The sequence below is a fragment of the Drosophila suzukii genome, chromosome 3, assembly GCF_043229965.1.
Source record: "Drosophila suzukii chromosome 3, CBGP_Dsuzu_IsoJpt1.0, whole genome shotgun sequence".
NCBI lineage: Eukaryota > Metazoa > Arthropoda > Insecta > Diptera > Drosophilidae > Drosophila > Drosophila suzukii.
The window spans coordinates 61,360,798-61,377,583 of NC_092082.1; the positions used below are offsets into that span (position 1 = coordinate 61,360,798).

General features: G+C 38.1%; 2 long non-coding RNA genes across 3 annotated transcripts; one reads left to right on the forward strand and one right to left on the reverse strand.

Annotated features, from left to right (window-relative positions):
• The first annotated feature begins 4,277 nt into the window (after positions 1–4,277).
• On the forward strand, positions 4,278–4,906 carry LOC139352938 (uncharacterized). Its single transcript, XR_011603991.1, has 2 exons — positions 4,278–4,558; positions 4,621–4,906. It is a non-coding gene; the product is annotated as an uncharacterized lncRNA (long non-coding RNA).
• Positions 4,907–12,001: 7,095 nt separating this feature from the next.
• On the reverse strand, positions 12,002–16,542 carry LOC118878044 (uncharacterized). Of its 2 annotated transcripts, XR_011604443.1 has the most exons (4): positions 16,290–16,542; positions 16,184–16,229; positions 13,230–13,455; positions 12,695–13,169 (listed from the first exon to the last, which is right to left on the reverse strand). It is a non-coding gene; the product is annotated as an uncharacterized lncRNA (long non-coding RNA). The 2 variants fall into 2 exon arrangements; XR_005014615.3 differs by lacking the exons at positions 12,695–13,169; positions 13,230–13,455 and adding an exon at positions 12,002–12,414 and having other exon boundaries at positions 16,290–16,505.
• Between the last annotated feature and the right edge of the window lie 244 nt (positions 16,543–16,786).

Genomic DNA, 16,786 nt, shown 5'->3' on the forward strand with positions numbered 1-16,786 from the left:
ACAAGATTTTGGGGACTTCTGAAAATGAATATTTTATTTTGTTAGTCAGTTTGTCCCAAAACGTTATCTTAGGGTTCTGAAAATTCTTTACTATGTTAAACAGCTTAAAATGAGAACTTTAGGTCTACCACTTTTGGAAAAACTAGTTAGTTTGGCGGGAAAACAGCTATAAGCATCTAAATTTCGTACAGGTATTTTGGATGCAATAAGTGGTCGAGGGCACCACAATTGATTTGAAGAGCAACACTTTGTTGCCAGGGCTGAGCTTGCTCGTTGGCTTAAGCAACCAGTTGAGCTTTCTAAGCTTAGCTCGACATGTAGCTGTTATTTTGGTTGTGTGCTTCCAGGTGAGCCGCTTGTCCAGAATCAAACCCAAGTATTGCGCATGGGGTGATTGTGAGATGGTGATATCGTGGACACGGCAGATCTGAAGTAAACAGGAACGCAAGCTCGAACGAATCTGATGCTTGACCTTTCCCTTCTGACCTCGATCATAAAACTTCGGTCAAGAAGGTATGATTTTAATAGCAACAAGGAAGAACGCTATAGTCGAGTACCTCGACTATCAGATACCCGTTACTCAGCTAAATGGAGATATGCAAGCAGCAAAGCGAGATTAAAATGCGCCACCTACCGGCGGTAGACAGATTTAAGCGTTATGGGCGTTAGAGTGGGCGTGGCAAATTTATTTTTGGATAAATCGATAGGTATTGACGACACCAATACATTTCAGTTAAAATTTTTTATGTAGCATGCAAATTGTGGGCGTCACAGGTTTTCGCGGTTTGTGGGCGTTTAAGTGGGCGTGGCAAACTTTTTAGGTCAATCGATAGGTATTGATGAGAACAATACATTTCAGTTAAAATTTTTTATCTAGCATCAAAACTGTTGGAGTTACAGTTTTGGGCGGTTTGTGGGCGTTAGAGTGGGCGTGGCAGTCTACTGAAACAAACTTGCGCTGCGTAGGAAGCTCAGGAATCTGTACGCCAAATCTCAATAGCCTAGCTCTCATAGTTTCCGAGATCTCAGCGTTCATCCGGACGGACAGACGGACAGACGGACAGACGGACATGGCTAGATCGACTCGGCTAGTGATCCTGATCAAGAATATATATACTTTATGGGGTCGGAAACGCTTCCTTCTGCCTGTTACATACTTTCCGACGAATCTAGTATACCCTTTTACTCTACGAGTAACGGGTATAAAAATGGCTAGTCGGGATTCGCGGACGAAAGCTTTTTAACGTCGAGAAAATATTTTCAAAAGCATCTAAAATATGCTGGACAACTCGATGTGCTTGCTCTGGGGTTCCATGATTATGCCTAAAACCAAACTGGTGGTCGGGAATGGTATCCAGCACGCTTCTTACTCCCATGATTCTGCTAAGAAATATTCTTTCAAATATTTTAGAAAATGTGGATAGCAAGCTTATCGGTCGGTTAGACTCAATAAGGTTCTCCGGTTTTCTTGGCTTTGGTATCAACGTAATCATTGCACACTTCCATTGAGAGGGAAAGTGGTGGATACGTAGCATTGAGTTAAACAGGAGGACAAGGAACAGGACTCCCCTTTTAGGCAAAGCCTTGGCGATTCTGCTATTAATGCCATCGAATCCTTCGCTTTTCTAGGATGTAGCTTTTGGATATGAAGACAAACTTCTTCTGGGCTTACGTGTTGGATCGGTAAAGAATCCGTGGAAGGAGCATTAAGGAAGGCAAGTGTTTCCTTAACATCCTCGCGGCTCGCGAGGTGAAATCGCTGGAAGCGTTTCTTAAGTTCGTCCGCAAAAGCTTAAGAAATTTCTGAGTCCGACCTGCACCATGTATCATCAGAATTCTTTATGGGGATCTTTCGGAGTGGCTGTCGTTTCATAATCCATGTAGAGGTTAAAACCGCAAGGTTTGGTGTGGTAAGCATTGGGGAGCATCTCATTTAAATATTTCCGTTTGGTTTCATAAAGAAGCTTTTTAAGATCGTCCTCGGCTCGTCGATATGCGCTTTTGTCATCTTGAGATCTCATACCATGTGATAGCCTCAGGTTTTAAAAAAGCCTGATGTGGATTGGAGGGGCTTGAGTCTTGTCCATAGGTTGAGGACTCGGCAGCGATATGGACGCATGTTCGAGAAAGAAGATTTTCAGTCTTCAGAAAAAATTTTAAAATACACACTAGGAAATACTTTTTTACATAAAAGAAAGTATAGAAGTATCATAGTAAATAAAGTTATAGTAAATTTCATTAAGCAGTTATTTTTTGAGAAGTTACCCAAGAAGTTTCAAGCTCATGCCGATTCTTTTCTCAATTTCACAAACCAAAAAAAAAACCAATTGTGTTTGACGTCACCCACTCAGAAAGTTCAAAAGCGTTATAAGCAATGACGGTCATGTCAAAGGAAGTATATTGCCAATCAAATTAAAAAAAAAATTCCATTACGTCAATTCAGAATCATGGAAAGAAAAGTACTTTAATTTAAAGCGAAAATAGTTATTCCCATTTTTTTGTTTCTCGATGGACTCCAAGTAAGCAACCCATTAGGAAGCCATCGCGGAGTGGAAAACATACATACATATGTATGTGGCGTGTACTATACATTTCCTGTAATTCCCCAACATTTATTGTAAAAACTTGATTTCATAATTGAATTATTAAATAATATTAACTATTTTAAAAGCCTTCATAAAATAAAATATGGCGATGATATCTTTTTCAAACTTATTATAAAAACATTAAAAAAACAAGAAGTTGACATAACAATAATAACAATTCTTTATTTTGTCAAATATTCTTAGAGACAATTTAGGTCTGAACGAAATTCTTGGCTTTGCAACTTCACATAACGCATCTATTTAGATGTCCGTCAAATTAGCGTCGGTGACTTAGCGGCGCTGGCGGAACGGTGGAATCTGGAACATGGGGCCAATTTTTATTTTTTGTTTTTCTCGGCTTTTTGGGGCCGAATCGAAAAATATTAAATGCAAAATTGTTAAGAATAAAAATATCTATCGATCTAGATAGTTTGCAAACATATCCGACTTCTAGATATTTATTAAAAATCTATTTTAAAAATCGGGCCCCCACAATTTCGTTTATTGCTCCCCTCACAGAGGTTGTACCAATATGCACGGTAAACCTGGATATTGGGCGTTAATTCAAGTTTCTTGTCAGAAAGTATCATTGAGCTAAAGCCGTCAGTTTTTGAGAAAATAGCTTAACAGTGAAGGCACCTCGGATTTTCCCCATACAAAAAAGGGGGGCAAATAGTAAATTGCACAGGGCTCCACTCTCAGACGTTGTACCAACATGCACGGTATATTGGCAGAGTGGGGATCGCCTAAAGCACGTTCAGTGCAAAAATCATAACGATAAAGCTGCAGTTTTTGAGAAAATCGCTTTACAGTGGGGGAAGATAATAATTAAAAGAAGTGGCGCCAGATTAAAATTTTAACCAGTAAGTTCCAAGACATGAACCACTATGTAAGAAATGTATTCAGGACACTAACCATATGGCAAAAAATTATGTTTCGACGCTATCTCTATTTGTAATAATTTTGACTTTCACAGACGTTGTACCAACATGCACGGTACCTCGTTGGAAAGGAAATTCATTTTACTAATTAAAAAATGTGGTTCGGCGAAAGAAAAGCCGTCAGTTTTTGAGAAAAAAGCATAATGCGTGGTTTGCATCTCATTTGTAACAAAATTGTTCACCCTGTTCTAAGCTTCCAAGACACTAACCATATGGGAAAAAAATAATGTTTCGACGCTATCTCTATTTTTAATAAATTTGACTTTCACAGACGTTGTACCAACATGCACGGTACCTCGTTGGAAAGGAAATTCATTTTACTAATTAAAAAATGTGGTTCGGCGAAAGAAAAGCCGTCAGTTTTTGAGAAAAAAGCATAATGCGTGGTTTGCATCTCATTTGTAACAAAATTGTTCACCCTGTTCTAAGCTTCCAAGACACTAACCATATGGGAAAAAAATAATGTTTCGACGCTATCTCTATTTTTAATAAATTTGACTTTCACAGACGTTGTACCAACATGCACGGTACCTCGTTGGAAAGGAAATTCATTTTACTAATTAACAAATGCGGTTCGGCGAACGAAAAGCCGTCAGTTTTTAAGAAAAAATAATAATGCGTGGTTTGCATCTCATTTGTAACAAAATTGTTCATCCTGTTCTAAGCTTCCAAGACACTAACCATATGGGAAAAAAATAATGTTTGGACGCTATCTCTATTTTTAATTAATTTGACTTTCACAGACGTTGTACCAACATGCACGGTACCTCGTTGGAAAGGAAATCCATTTTACTAATTAACAAATGCGGTTCGGCGAACGAAAAGCCGTCAGTTTTTGAGAAAAAAGCATAGTGCGTTGTGGGCATCTCATTTGTTCCAAAATTGTAATTAAGAACACATGAACCTTACATCGATACCCTATATCGATACTTCGATAAAGGCAAGCTGAAAGTGTGGCATCACTCCCGATTCGCGGGAACTTTTTATTTCCCAAGAAAGAAGAAAATGTCGAGGGTGCTGCTGGTCAAGTGCGTAAGTAATTTATATGTATTAATTAAAATGAACTGTTAATAATTTATTCTTCCCATTTACAGAACGTAGACAAGTTCATCGTTGGAGAGAATGGCGAGGGGGGGGCTCCCCCCCCAAACGCAAACAAACAAAGGCCAAAAGGCCACAGAAGCGCTGCAAGACTGCGAAGGCGGCAAATCAGGAGGCGGCTAGCCGGGAGGCGGCTAGCGAGGAGGCGGCTAGCCAGGAGGCGGCTATCCAGGAGGCGGCTAGCCAGGAGGCGGCTAGCCAGGAGGCGGCCGTCGATAAGGCTGATGTAATAAATATCTGAATAAATAAATATCAAGAAATAAAAACATCAAAAGTAAATGCGTCGAATTTTTAGATTCGTCGAAAAGTATGCAACAGGCAGAAGGAAAAGTTTTCGGCCCCATAGAGTATATTTAATCTTTATCAGGATCACTAGCCAAGTCGATCTAGCCATGTCCGTCCGGATGAACGCTGAAATCTTGGAAACTATAAGAGCTAGGCTATTGGGATTTGGCATGCAGATTCCTGAGCTTCTTACGCAGCGCAAGTTTGTTTCAGCAGCGTTTATTAAAAGTAAGGAAAATATCGAGATTTTTTAATTGTATTTTTTGTAGGGTATGACAAATTCGTGTATTTTGTACAAATTCCGAGTTCCTTAAACGGGGTCAGCTACACAATGCTGTTTCCCACCGATTTTCATAACAATTATTTTTTTTATAAAATACACTAAGGAAAATATCGAGTTTTTTTAATTTTTTTTTTTGTAGGGTATGACAAATTCGTGTATTTTGTACAAATTCCGAGTTCCTTAAACGGGGTCAGCTACACAATGCTGTTTCCCACCGATTTTCATAACAATTATTTTTTTATAAAATACACTAAGGAAAATATCGAGTTTTTTTAATTTTATTTTTTGTAGGGTATGACAAATTCGTGTATTTTGTACAAATTCCGAGTTCCTTAAACGGGGTCATCTACACAATGCTGTTTCCCACCGATTTTCATAACAATTATTTTTTTATAAAATACACTAAGGAAAATATCGAGTTTTTTTAATTTTATTTTTTGTAGGGTATGACAAATATGTGTATTTTGTACAAATTCCGAGTTCCTTAAACGGGGTCAGCTACACAATGCTGTTTCCCACCGATTTTCATAACAATTATTTTTTTATAAAATACACTAAGGAAAATATCGAGTTTTTTTAATTTTATTTTTTGTAGGGTATGACAAATTCGTGTATTTTGTACAAATTCCGAGTTCCTTAAACGGGGTCAGCTACACAATGCTGTTTCCCACCGATTTTCATAACAATTATTTTTTTATAAAATACACTAAGGAAAATATCGAGTTTTCTTAATTTTATTTTTTGTAGGGTATGACAAATTCGTGTATTTTGTACAAATTCCGACGTTGTATATTAATAAAACAACTACAATATTTACATACATATGTATGCATGTAAGACTTACAGACTTACTTTTTTTGCGTATACTTTCCACTTGTTAAACGGCTGGATACTGTAATTACGTTTTGAGCTGCAATAAAAATCTGTGTAAATAACATTTATCCTGCTTATGTACGTATCAAGCGAAAATATACTTACACATGATGATCGCTTCTATTATGCTTAATAAAAATAAATTAGCTGCTTATTTTGCTTTAACTTTGTTGTCGTTCTGCGCCGCCTTTCCAAAGTAACGGGGAAATCGCTTGACAGGGTGGTAACTCCTGTCTTGTGCACAAGGGCTGGAGAAGAAATAATTAATATTTTTTACTAAATCTCTTAAAATGGGAATTTCTAATAAACTACGGACCAGATTTTAATAAATAATACATCAAATTGATCAGGTGAGCGAGTATAATCGAAGGCATGTCTTTATTTCGTTGAAAATATTATTAAACATAATTTCGTTTTTATATATTATGGCGCCAAGACGTTGCCAGAGCGCAAGGGCAGCTCCTTCAAATGCACGAGGGCTGGAGACGAAATAATTAATATATTTTACTGAAACTCTTAAAATGTGAATTTCTAGTATACTAGTAAACTACTATTTCAATAAATAATATATCAAATTGATCAGGCATGCCTTTAATACATTAAAAATATTCTTTAACACAAGTCTGTTTTCATCGGCCTTTTTTTTTTGTATTAGTGTACTTTATAAAAAATAATTGTAATGAAAATCGGTGGGAAACAGTGTATTTTATAAAAAATAATTTTTTTTTTTTTTTTTTTGTAAAAGTGTATATTTATTCAGGATTAAGAGGTATACTACTACCTATGTGGCAGCTTGAGCAGGTTGTAAATATAGGGGATAACAAAGTTTTGGTATACAAAATTATACATTAATTCTTTTCATTTGATATTTAGTTAGACTAGGTGTTAAATATATCTTAATGGAAGGTCATGTGGGTGGTTTCTTTTCAGTCTTCTTCTTGTTGGTCTCCAAATTAGCCTCTTCGCCAGGGAGTTAGGATGAGAGCCAAGGCGTCTGAAGTAGTTTTCAGCATGCGTACGACAAACATCGCCTATCTTTGGGATTTTGAGATCTCTTTCAATATCTCTGGTTCGCATGTACCAGGGGGCATTACACATCGATCTTATAATCTTGCTTTGCGCTACTCGTATTTTGTTTAGATTCGTCTTAGACGCTATGCCGTAGACTTGTAACGCATACTTCCAGATTGGACTGAGAATCGATTTATAAATTCGAACTTTGTGGGACAAAGAGAGCTTATTTCTTGACGAAAGAAGCCAGGACATACTTGCTGCCTTTGAAAGCACTGAATAAAAAATAATTGTTATGAAAATCGGTGGGAAACAGCATTGTGTAGCTGACCCCGTTTAAGAAACTCGGAATTTGTACAAAATACACGAATTTGTCATACCCTACAAAAAAAAAATAAAATTAAAAAAAAAAAAAAAATCTCGATATTTTCCTTACTTTTAATAAACGCTGCTGAAACAAACTTGCGCTGCGTAAGAAGCTCAGGAATCTGCATGCCAAATCCCAATAGCCTAGCTCTTATAGTTTCCAAGATTTCAGCGTTCAACCGGACGGACATGGCTAGATCGACTTGGCTAGTGATCCTGATAAAGATTAAATATACTCTATGGGGCCGAAAACTTTTCCTTCTGCCTGTTACATACTTTTCGACGAATCTAAAAATTCGACGCATTTACTTTTGATGTTTTTATTTCTTGATATTTATTTATTCAGATATTTATTACATCAGCCTTGTCGACGGCCGCCTCCTGGCTAGCCGCCTCCTGGATAGCCGCCTCCTGGCTAGCCGCCTCCTCGCTAGCCGCCTCCCGGCTAGCCGCCTCCTGATTTGCCGCCTTCGCAGTCTTGCAGCGCTTCTGTGGCCTTTTGGCCTTTGTTTGTTTGCGTTTGGGGGGGGAGCCCCCCCCTCGCCATTCTCTCCAACGATGAACTTGTCTACGTTCTGTAAATGGGAAGAATAAATTATTAACAGTTCATTTTAATTAATACATATAAATTACTTACGCACTTGACCAGCAGCACCCTCGACATTTTCTTCTTTCTTGGGAAATAAAAAGTTCCCGCGAATCGGGAGTGATGCCACACTTTCAGCTTGCCTTTATCGAAGTATCGATATAGGGTATCGATATAAGGTTAATGTGTTCCTAGTTACAATTTTGGAACAAATGAGATGCCCACAACGCACTATGATTTTTTCTCAAAAACTGACGGCTTTTCGTTCGCCGAACCGCATTTGTTAATTAGTAAAATGAATTTCCTTTCCAACGAGGTACCGTGCATGTTGGTACAACGTCTGTGAAAGTCAAATTAATTAAAAATAGAGATAGCGTCGAAACATTATTTTTTTCCCATATGGTTAATGTCTTGGGAGCTTAGAACAGGGTGGAACAATTTTGTTACAAACGAGATGCAAACCACGCATTATGCTTTTTTCTCAAAAACTGACGGCTTTTCGTTCGCCGAACCACATTTGTTAATTAGTAAAATGAATTTCCTTTCCAACGAGGTACCGTGCATGTTGGTACAACGTCTGTGAAAGTCAAAATTATTACAAATAGAGATAGCGTCGAAACAAAATTTTTTGCCATATGGTTAGTGTCCTGAATACATTTTTTACATAGTGGTTCATGTCTTGGAACTTACTGGTTCAAATTTTAATCTGGCGCCACTTCTTTTAATTATTATCTTCCCCCACTGCAAAGCGATTTTCTCAAAAACTGACGGCTTTATCGTTATGATTTTTGCACTGAACTTGCTTTAGGCGATCCCCAATCTGCCAATATACCGTGCATGTTGATACAATGTCTGAGAGTGGAGCCCTGAGCAATTTACTATTTGCCCCCCTTTTTTGTATGGGGAAAATCCGAGGTGCCTTCACTGTTAAGCTATTTTCTCAAAAACTGACGGCTTTAGCTCAATGATACTTCCTGACAAGAAACTTGAATTAACGCTCAATAACCAGGTTTACCGTGCATATTGGTACAACCTCTGTGAGGGGAGCAATAAACAAAATTGTGAGTACCCGATTTTTTAAATAGATCTTTAATAAATTTCTAGAAGTCGGATATGTTTGCAAACTATCTAGATCGATAGATATTTTTATTCTAAACAATTTTGCATTTAATATTTTTCGATTCGGCCCCAAAAAGCCGAGAAAAACAAAAAATAAAAATTGGCCCCATGTTCCAGATTCCACCGTTCCGCCAGCGCCGCTAAGTCACCGACGCTAATTTGACGGACATCGAAAACTGTGGGTTTGAATTGCCTGAAATTTATTTAGAAATTAGCTTTAATGATGCCCCTTCGAATGCGATACCGTGCAAGTTGGCACAACCTCTGTGAGAGCTGTATGAATTAATTAAAGTTTGCATATATACTTTGATGGTTGATGTCACGGGTGTATACGATTTATCGCAGGCCTTGGCAGTGTGACCGCGTGGCAAAAGCCATAATTGAAAAGACTTGAATTTCTCGAAAACTGTGGGTTTGAATTGCCTGTAATTTAATCAGTAATTAGCTTTAATGATGCCCCTTCGAATGCAATACCGTGCAAGTTGGAACAACCTCTGTGAGAGCTGTATGAATTAATTAAAGTTTGCATATATATTTTGATGGTTGATGTCACGGGTCATACGATTTATCGCAGGCCTTGACAGTGTGACCGCGTGGCAAAAGCCATAATTGAAAAGACTTGAATTTCTCGAAAACTGTGGGTTTGAATTGCCTGAAATTTATTTAGAAATTAGCTTTAATGATGCCCCTTTGAATGCGATACCGTGCAAGTTGGCGCAACCTCTGTGAGAGCTGTATGAATTAATTAAAGTTTGCATATATATTTTAATGGTTGATGTCACGGGTGTATACGATATATCGCAGGCCTTGACAGTGTGACCGCGTGGCAAAAGCCATAATTGAAAAGACTTGAATTTCTCGAAAACTGTGGGTTTGAATTGCCTGTAATTTATTCAGAAATTAGCTATAATGATGCCCCTTCGAATGCGATACCGTGCAAGTTGGCACAACCTCTGTGAGAGCTTTATGAATTAATTAAAGTTTGCATATATATTTTGATGGTTGATGTCACGGGTGTATACGATTTATCGCAGGCCTTGACAGTGTGACCGCGTGGCAAAAGCCATAATTGAACAGACTTGAATTTCTCGAAAACTGTGTATTTGAATTGCCTGTAATTTATTCAGAAATTAGCTATAATGATGCCCCTTCGAATGCGATACCGTGCAAGTTGGCACAACCTCTGTGAGAGCTGTATAAAGTTATAGAAAGTTAGCGTCGAATGATTGTCATGGCTAAGCTGTTTACATTGTGGTTTATGTCTTAGTATCCAATGGTTCCGTTTCTGGATTAAACGGCCTTTTAATAACCTTTTTAACACCCCCAACTGTTAAGCAATTTTCTCAAAATCTGTGGGTTTGATTTTGATAAAACTTTCACAGAACAGTCCCTAGATTATCCCCTATCTACCCATATACCGTGCATGTTGGCACAACCTCTAGGAGTGGAGCAGTAGGTAATTTCATTTTTGCCCCCCTTTTTTGTATGGGGAAAATCCGAGGTTGCGGTACTGTTAGGCTTTTTTCTCGAAAACTGTGGGTTTGATTTTGATGAAACTTTCAGACAAGGAGCTTGAATTAACCCTTAATAGCTTGGTTTATCGTGCATATTGGCACAACCTCTGTGAGGGGAGCAGTTAACAAAATTGTGGGTTGTGAAACACTAATAGGCCTCGTATGTGTCCCAAACCTACCTAGCTCGATAGATCTTTTCTTTCTTAACAATCTAGCATTTTAGATTTTTCGATTTGGTCCCCAAATAGCGAGAAAATTTAAAAATAAAAAGAGCCCCATGTTCCATATTCCACCGTTCCCGTTTTCGTTGCTAACAGGCCGACGCTAATTTGACGCACATCAGTTTTCGAGAAATTCAAGTCTTTTCAATTATGGCTTTTGCCACGCGGTCACACTGTCAAGGCCTGCGATAAATCGTATGACCCGTGACATCAACCATCAAAATATATATGCAAACTTTAATTAATTCATACAGCTCTCACAGAGGTTGTGCCAACTTGCACGGTATCGCATTCGAAGGGGCATCATTAAAGCTAATTTCTAAATAAATTACAGGCAATTCAAAGACCAGCGAGGAAGCGAATTCAGCCAAGACATTTACCACAAAAAGGTACTTATCGATATGTCGCCAAGTGCCAGGCTACGACCTACAACACTTAATTGAGCCAATCGAATACTTTTGGCCGCCAAATATTCAAAAATATATATTTTTAATATCAAATCTTCATTGTTATATGTATGCACCCCCTAATTGGTATTTATTTCCTGATTATTTTAATATATAATTCATTGAAATCGAGCCAGTGGTTTGGTAGAATTTAACATTTTACTGATTTTAGAAAAATATAAAAATTCCCTAGTAGCTATTGTGGAGTTGCCATACTGCCGAATAGAATCCCCGTTACTTTGAATGAGAAGCTCGTGCAGAGACGTAAGCGAAAGAAAAACGGGAAGAAACGGAAAAGATGGCACGCCAAATTTGTATGATAAAATGCGTAAGTTTATTTTTGATTTTACTTATTAATTATATTAACAATAAAAATTTATTTTTCAGACAATCACCAATTTTTAACAATAAAAATTTATTTTTCAGACAATCACCAATTTTTATCTGGGGGATTCCGAGAAGGAGCGCTCCGCCGATGAAGGGGAGCCGGCCAGTCGGCGCCGACGTCGTCCTGGTAACGAGGATCGGAATGGCGAGGAGTTGGAATGTCGGCGGCAGCAGGAGCGCTCCGCCGATGGAGGGGAGCCGGCCAGTCGGCGCCGACGTCGTCCTGGTGACGAGGATCGGAATGGCGATGGCGAGGAGTCACAACGCCGGCGCCAACGACGCAATCGCCAATCCGCTCCTGGTCACCAGGACGACGTCGGCGCCGAGGGCGACGCCAGCGGCGACCACCGCGCCAATGGCGGAGCAAAGCGGCAGGCGGAAGCCGTAGAGCAACCGAGGGAAGTCGCCGATGGAGAGATGGAGGTCAGGCTGCAGAAGGAAGCCGCCGAAGCCGCCCAAAACAACTAAAAACAATTGCTTGTACACATACATAACAATAAAAAAGATTCAAAATTTAAAATTCTGTTTGTTGTAATTATTTATTTATTTATTTATATAAAGCTAGCCGAAATTTTAAACTATATAATATATATAATATGCATCATTGGACTTGGTCAGGCGCTTCAGACCCTACGCCAGCTTGGGCAGATCGGTGGGGTTCTTGGGCTCCACAAGAGACAGGAAGAGCTTCTTGACCTGAAATCGAATGAGAAGATAATACGAAATTAGTAATGACAAATATTTTATTCTTCACTGTTTAATGTGTATAGAATGCACTGTAAAAGTTTCAAATATTCTATAATTGTATATAGTTATTTGGTACTTGTTTGAATTTTAATTTTATTTTTGTAGGGTATGACAAATTCGTGTATTTTGTACAAATTCTGATTTCGTAAACGGGGTCAGCTACACAATGCTGTTTCCCACCGATTTTCATTACAATTGTTTTTTTATAAAATACACTAAGGGAAATATTGAGTTTTCTTAATTTTATTTTTGTAGGGTATGACAAATTCGTGTATTTTGTACAAATTCTGATTTCCTTAAACGGGGTCAGCTACACAATGCTGTTTCCCACCGATTTTCATTACAATTGTTTTTTTATAAAATACACTAAGGGAAATATTGAGTTTTCTTAATTTTATTTTTGTAGGGTATGACAAATTCGTGTATTTTGTACAAATTCTGATTTCCTTAAACGGGGTCAGCTACACAATGCTGTTTCCCACCGATTTTCATTACAATTGTTTTTTTATAAAATACACTAAGGGAAATATCGATTTTTTTGTTCCGTATTTGCGCGTGGGCGAGTGTTACGATAAGTATGTAAGCTTATATAAATAGTCGCATGTTCGATGTCTGCTGCTACCACCGCTCCACTTACAGATCCTTAACCAGGATGTCGGCACTCTGCAGGCGCTGTGTATGATCGGCGAGCATAGGTTTCGATTCTGGATGGTATAATATAAATTTGTAAATATTCTTATTTAGTAACCCTTTTATTCACTCACGCTGAACCAGAGACTTGGTGTAGTGCTGCTTAATGACATTCTGCAGATGTCGATTCCGAAGCTACAATTGGTTCAGGCGCTGTTGAGGCGTCAAGTAGGTCTTACTGGAGGTCTCGCTCGGGTGACCGGGCAGCACCTGCCAATGGTCGAACACTCAGTGAGGGAAGGCCTTTCCAATAGATCTTACAGGCCTCGGTCACAGCCCGACCTTCTGCCCATTCAATTTCTTTGAAATTAGGGAAAATGGGATCGTTCAAGGATCGTATTGTTTCTCATTATTATCTGGTCTAAATACTTTAAAAATGGACTGGAAACTTGTTGAGACGAACTAAACTTAATTAAATAAACATATATATATAGTTTATAAAGTTGGTGTAAGTTTTAATTGCTTTTAAAAGAGTCCCAATTTACAGACCTCTTTTTATACCCGTTACTCGTAGAGTAAAAGGGTATACTAGATTCGTCGGAAAGTATGTAACAGGCAGAAGGAAGCGTTTCCGACCCCATAAAGTACATATATTCTTGATCAGGATCACTAACCGAGTCGATCTAGCCATGTCCGTCTGTCCGGATGAACGCTGAGATCTCGGAAACTATGAGGGCTAAGCTATTGAGATTTGTTTCAAACGAATTAAAAAATGTTATTTCCAAGCTTGGGAGGTTATATGTTAACAAACACCGAAGCTATAATTTGTTTCATATTATTTTCCCACCAATTTTGCGATCGTTCCTATGGCAGCTATATGATATAGTCGTCCGATTTCGATACCATTTAATTCGAAATTCAAAACGAATCTTAGCTGAACGCCATCTTAAATTAGGCACAACAAGTTTTATCGCTTCAATTACTTATTTTAATAGCACAAGTTTGAAATCTCAAGGGCTGTATAGTTTCAGATTCCAAGAGAAATCTGTCGTTTCTTTCATTTCCCGCCGAACTAGCAGGTTTTTCAAAAGTGGTAGAACAAATAGATCAAGTTTCCTATTTCGATTAGCTTCATGCAAGTAAAGTATAAAACCATAATAGATTTTCCGTTTGAATAAATCTAACAAAAATATTTTTCATAAAATTGGTTTTTTTCTTGTTTATTTCAATAAGTATGAAATATTTCGTATACTGAGCTGAAACGAGTTGCACTTTTTATCCCTTAATATTTTCCTAACGGTAATTTTTAGGGCAAAAAGTGTTATATATCAAAAGTTGAGGAATCTCAAGGGCTATATGATTTAAAATTTGAAAAGAAATCGTTTGACTCAATTTTGAGAAAATAGTAAAAAAGTGGTTTAAAAAAATTAATTTTTGTCATTACTCTAAATCTATTACTTTTAGACAATTTTATTATATGAAGAATATTTAGCAAATTAAATTATCTTTTCAGAGATATATATCACGTTTCTGTAGCATTAGTTGTTTAGATACTAAAAGCATTTTAAATCTGGCTTTTTTTTTTATTTTCCGCTAAACTAGCGGGTTTTTCCAAAAGTCGTAGAACAAACGTTTTCTATTTCAAGCTACTTTATACACCCATAGGGTTTTCAAAACCCTAAAACTAAGATGGGATGCATACAAACCCACAAACAAAGGGACAAAGATTTTCATTTTTGGGAAGAAGAAAATCTTGTTTTTTGAATTACTTTTGAACCGGACATCGGATTTCAACAAATGAGGTGACACGCGTATTCTCAGTAAGAACAAAACTAGCTAAATAGCCGGGGGTTTTTAGCCCCACCGTATCCAGCAGCTCCAATTTTCTAAAATTTTACTTTTACTTTTTCACCGCCTTTTCTCCCAAACAAATCTATATTTCGAAAGTCTTGGTATGCAATCTTCTTGGTTTTTGCGAGAAAGAAATTATCAATAAAAGATTACACCATCCCATCCGAAGACAACATCAACCGCAGAGATCTCACAAAATTCTTAAGACTACGTTTTGGACACACAAGATACACCCATGAGCATGTTCTTAATAAACAACCCCCACCCCAGTGCGAGCACTTCGGTACGCGAAACAACGTGCGGCACTTTTTCCTAGAGTGTCCAGTCCATGAAACTTCAAGAAGGAACACCCTCTCCATAAATTCAGCTGATGCCCTATCCCCAAAATCTACCAATATCGCCAGCGCCAATGATTTTATAAAGGCCATACGCTTATATAACAATATATAAATTTTGTTTATATCTATATATAAACACACTTTTTCAGAAAATATGTAAGTAACATCCTCCTAGCTTAAGGCCCAGCAGCTATAGATAATTTGTTGGTGGCAACTGGTTGGTGGCAATTTGCAATTGTCCCAAAACCAGAATATAAATAATTAAATATTATATAGTAATAAACATATATAAATAATAAACATTATTTCCAAGCTTAGGAGGTTATATGTTAAAAAACACTGAAGCTATCATTTGTAAATGGAATTACTGCGCGTCCATGAGTCGGTCAGCTGGCCTCCGTGCCCCGAAATATAAATAGACCACCATTGGGGGCGATTTCAGTAATGTTTTGCGGACGCGTCCGCTCCTCTGACCCGGGGTCCCAGTCATGAACGCCACTGAACTTGAAATAACACCCCCACTTGGCACATTGCCGCCACTAGAGAGCCAAATTGTTGTAGGGTGTCCGTGTGAGAAATTCAAAACTTTTAGGTTCAGCAATTTAATAAGGGCCGTTCCAGGAATCGGGGAGATGGCAACCCCGTCACCGGGACGGCTGTTGACCCACTGGAATCGATGGTGGTGATGCAATGTCATCTTGGTCCCGCCGGAGTAGAAGTGCAAGGGTCGTGTTGACACGGCGCCTTCGACGGCTGGCAGACATGCTCTAGTGCAGGTATGACACCATTCCGGAATGCAGCCAATTACTTGCCAGCGATGGCCGTGCTCCGGCGTTAAGCTATTGACGCTGTTTCCAGGAAACCCCGACCCTCATGCAGAAAAAAATGCAGTCACTTACATTTTCTGCGTAAATTTTCCACTGGAATCCTCGACTTCCTTTTGCGCTATAATAAAGGAACATATTAAAAGACATTCAGTAAAATAGTTAAAATACGAAAACTTACACATGATGTATCTATGTTTTTAGTTTTATTATAAATTTCAGTTTTTGTTTCCCTTGCACTTTACGTCTCTGCACGAGCTTCTCATTCAAAGTAACGGGGATTCTATTCGGCAGTATGGCAACTCCACAATAGCTACTAGGGAATTTTTATATTTTTCTAAAATCAGTAAAATGTTAAATTCTACCAAACCACTGGCTCGATTTCAATGAATTATATATTAAAATAATCAGGAAATAAATACCAATTAGGGGGTGCATACATATAACAATGAAGATTTGATATTAAAAATATATATTTTTGAATATTTGGCGGCCAAAAGTATTCGATTGGCTCAATTAAGTGTTGTAGGTCGTAGCCTGGCACTTGGCGATATATCGATAAGTACCTTTTTGTGGTAAATGTCTTGGCTAAAAGTGCTGCTCAGGTATTTTCTTATATTGTTGAACGTTGATGCACTAAGAGCAGTACAAACAAGTGGCCCAAACGACACCAAGCAC